The 3,901-nt window shown below is 54.8% G+C and overlaps 1 pseudogene; it reads left to right on the top strand.

The window, feature by feature from the left end:
• The first annotated feature begins 483 nt into the window (after window positions 1-483).
• On the top strand, window positions 484-2,514 carry LOC109456142 (E3 ubiquitin-protein ligase TRIM41-like; annotated as a pseudogene).
• Window positions 2,515-3,901: the final 1,387 nt, after the last annotated feature.

The following is a 3,901-nucleotide window of genomic DNA, read 5'->3' as shown; positions in this document are numbered from 1 at the left end:
CAAGTGCCTGCTAGAGTGTCTCCTCACCATTTCCTGTCATCCAGGGGCCTCGGGCAGAAGAAGGGGGCGCTTAGCCCAACCACAAAGGGAACTAGCGAGTTTGGGTGGCTCCTGGGCACCAAAAGTGTTGGGAAAGAGGCCAGAAGTGAGGGGGTGGAGCCAGGAAATGAGGAGGGGCGAGGTTTATAAGGAGGCCAAGGGAGCCTCGGGGCCGATTTGAACTCAGAGCTAGAGGGACTTGTAGATAACGCTGAGTTCTGTCCTGTCCCCTCGTAGACACAGTTTTTGTCGTTTGGGAGTAGAAAACTGTGGAGGAGTGGGTTGTTGGGAGGACATTTCTCTGACCGTGCTTGAGTAAAATTGTGGTGAGGCAGGGCCAGGGGTGTGAGGCCAAGTCATCCGGGCATCTGAGAGGGAAGATCCTTGCCCCCCACAACCGCACCAACCGTGTGCACTGGCCAGCTGAACACTAAGACGGCTGCCGTCGCCATGGCACCCAACCTTGTGGGGACCCTTCAGGGGGAGGCGGGGTGCCCTATTTGCCTCGACTACTTCAAGGACCCGGTGTCCATTGGCTGTGGGCACAACTTCTGCCGAGGGTGTGTGACCCAGTTGTGGGGAGAGGAGGATGAGGAGAACAGAGACGAGTTAATCCAGGAAGAGGAAGAGGAGGAGCAGGAGGTCGGAGAAGAGGAAGTGGAGGCAGTGGAGGCCGGCTGGGGGTGGGACACCCCCTTGAGGGATGAAAACTATGAGGAAGACTTGGAAGAAGATGTCGACGAGGAAGAGGAGGGTGTGTTCTGGACCGGTGGCATGGGCAGGTCCAAATGGAACGACATGGACTATCTGTGGGAGGAGGAGGACGAGGACGGAGACCTGGACCACTTCTTGGGGGACACAGAGGAAGACGAGGAAGAAGAAGTACACCCCGTCATGCCACTGCCCCCGCCTCCAGCCCCTCAGAGGTGCTGCACCTGCCCTCAGTGCCCAAAGAGCTTTCCCAGGCGGAGCTTCCGCCCCAACCTGCAGCTGGCCAGTATGGTCCAAGTGATTCGGCAAATGCACCCAGGCCCTGGTCGGGAGAGCTTTGGGAAGGAGCAGGGCATTTGCACCGAACACCAAGAAGTCCTGAAGCTCTTCTGCGAGGCGGTGAAGCTCATCTGTGTGAGGAGCCGAGAATCCAGGAGTCACAAACAGCACAGCGTGGTGCCCTTGGAGAAGGTGGTGCAGGAGTACAAGGCAAAACTGCAGGGATGCCTGGAACCTCCGAGGAAGCGCCTGGAGTTCCGTGCAGAAAATGAAAGCCGAGGAGGAGAGGCGTGTGACAGAGCTGAAGTATACGCAGTTCCCTTTGCGTCATCCCAGAGCCAGATGAAGTCAGGGCTGACAGCTGTGGACTCGGAGTTCAGGCGCACGTCGTGGTTTCTGGCCGAAAAGCAGGCAAGGCTGGAGCTGTGCCTCGGAGAGAAGCACGAAGCCCAGTGGAGGTGCGCAGGAGCAGCGGTGAGCCATCTTGCGGAGCAGGCCGCCCTGCTGAGCCTCCTGCTGGCGGAGGCCCAGGAGCGGAGCCAGCAGCGGGGTCTGGGGCTGCTCCAGGACATCAAGGAGACTTTCAGTAGGTGTGAAAAGGTGCGGTTGCAGCCCCCAGAGGTCTGATCCTCTGACCCCTGTCAATCCCTAGCCATTACTTCCTGACAGACGCCATCGTGAGGAAAATGAGCCGGATGTTCTGTCAGGCTGCCTGAGCAGATCTGACGCTGGACCCCGACATGGCTCACCGGGCCCTGATACTGTCCCCTGATCGCAGGGGGGTGACTGGCAGAGCCACAGCAAGAGGTTGCTGACCATTTGTCGTGTGGGAGACCCTGCTCACTGCGCCATTTTTCAGGCAGGGTGGCCTGCAGGGTCTCTGCTCCTGCTCCCCACACAAGAACGCAGGATATGGTGAGGTCAAAAAGGAACACCCACAGAGCCATAGGTAGGGGAGCCATAGGTAGGGGAGCGATACCACCACGGTCTCACTGGAGGCTGGGTTCACTGGACGCGCGAACTGCCTTTGGCCTTTCCTCCAACCCACCGATGACTCTCCTCCACTCTCTCGACTCTGTTCCTCTCCTCTCTTCCGCTCTCCTCTGCTCTGCTTGGCTCTGCTCGGCTCCTCGGCAATCCTCGGCTGTCCTTGGCAGTCCTCGGCTCTCCTCCATAGCCGCTACAGTTATACCGGCAGCCAATCGCCTAACCCAGCAGCCTCCGCTCCAGTGGGAAGTGTGGTATGTGGGCACCAATGGCACATGTTATCAGGCACTGAGCTCAACGGAGCAGACACTGCTGAGCCCAAGTGAGAAACCGCAACGCTTTGGTGTGTACCTGGATTATGAGGCCGGGCGCCTGGACTTGTACAACTCAGAGTCTCTGGCCCACGTGCACACCTTCTCAGCTGCCTTCCTGGGTGAGCGTGTCTTCCCTTTCTTCCGGGTGCTCTCTAAGGGCACCCACATCAAGTTGTGCCCTTGATCAGTCTTGCCACCCACAGGGTCCCCTCTGGTCAGCACTGGCGAGGGGGAGGGGCACGGGTGGTGGTGGAGGGTGGCCTCTGTTTGAGGGTCAAAGGCTCCTCCCACTGTTTGTTACTGCATTGTTCCTGCTTCCCCTTGATTCCAGGACTTTGCTTTTCTCTCTAGAAGAACCCTCCTGGCCTCCTCTCACCTATTATAGGTCCAACAGGTCTGCCCAGGTCCCTGATAACAGCTGCCTGGTCTTCCCTTCCCTCATCTGTCCAGGGCCTGAGTTTGAGTAGGGGAGGGGATATATAATTTCATTAAGTTCCCTTTCCCCACCCGTGTTCTACGACTTTTCAAGTCAATTCTCAGGCTGGAATATTGGTACAAAACTCATGACTACCCCCATCCCAATTCAATTTTCTGATGCAAGTTTTAGCTAAGGGATTTGGAGGCTTTTTCGGGGTAGGCAGGGTAGGCAAAGAATAGAGTTGGGAAATAACCATCTACTCTGCTGGGGAAGGAGAAGATTCTAAACTTTCCCTGTATCCCAAAATTCTACCTCCATAAACTGGCCTGAATTTAGCTTCAGTGAGAAATCTGGAATAGTTCACTTGACTGAAATTATATATAGTTACATCCCCAATAAATTATTTTCTTCCTCTTTTTCCCAGCACTCAATCTAGGAGCAAAGCTCACCCCACACTTTTCACTGTTAGACTCCTTTCCTCTTTGTGAAGTAGAGTTCCTTTTGTCAGTTTTCATCCTCTCGTCTTGTCTTTAGTTCTCTCCACCTGGTGAGCCCTGGTGGGAAGCTGGAGAGCGGTTGGGTCTCCAGGAGGAGAACCTTGGGGGATAATTTATTTTTCTAGCAACCCCTGCCTCTGTCACGTATCAGCCTTTTGTCCTGTGCTTTGATGGCCCAGATCAATTTATGTTCCTGGGGAAAAGAGAAGCTGTGTTTTGTTGTGGAAATAAGTTTATTTACAATAATAATTATAATCCTCTGGCTGAATGTTCTGCCATCAGGACCTACTGCGGCAACAGCTTCACCTAGGTGTCACCCATACCCCTTTGACTCTGGATGGAGTCCCACCCCTTTGGCTATGGGTGGACCCCCCATACCCTAACCCATAAACACATTCACTCTTGGCTCTTTGAGACAGCTCTGCACTTGCTGCACTGTGCAGAGGCAGCCTAGCTCATAGAAAGTAAAAAGGTGACCCTACCCTCTGAAACAGAGGAGAAAGCAGCCTAGTCTCCTGGGCCTGTGATGGGAGTGGCAGACCTGATCATCTCAGAGTCACCTTGGCGATCAGTCTTCTCTTTCCTTCATGGATAAAGCATGTTTGCAGCAAATAGATCTAGTGTCCAGTCCTGTAGAAACCCGTAAATTAGAAAGC

The sequence above is a fragment of the Rhinolophus sinicus genome, chromosome 17 (genome assembly GCF_057876585.1).
Source record: "Rhinolophus sinicus isolate RSI-liver-muscle chromosome 17, RSI-T2T, whole genome shotgun sequence".
Classification (NCBI taxonomy): domain Eukaryota; kingdom Metazoa; phylum Chordata; class Mammalia; order Chiroptera; family Rhinolophidae; genus Rhinolophus; species Rhinolophus sinicus.
Note: the sequence above shows the minus strand (reverse complement) of the source record. Positions and strands in the feature narration are given on the sequence as shown.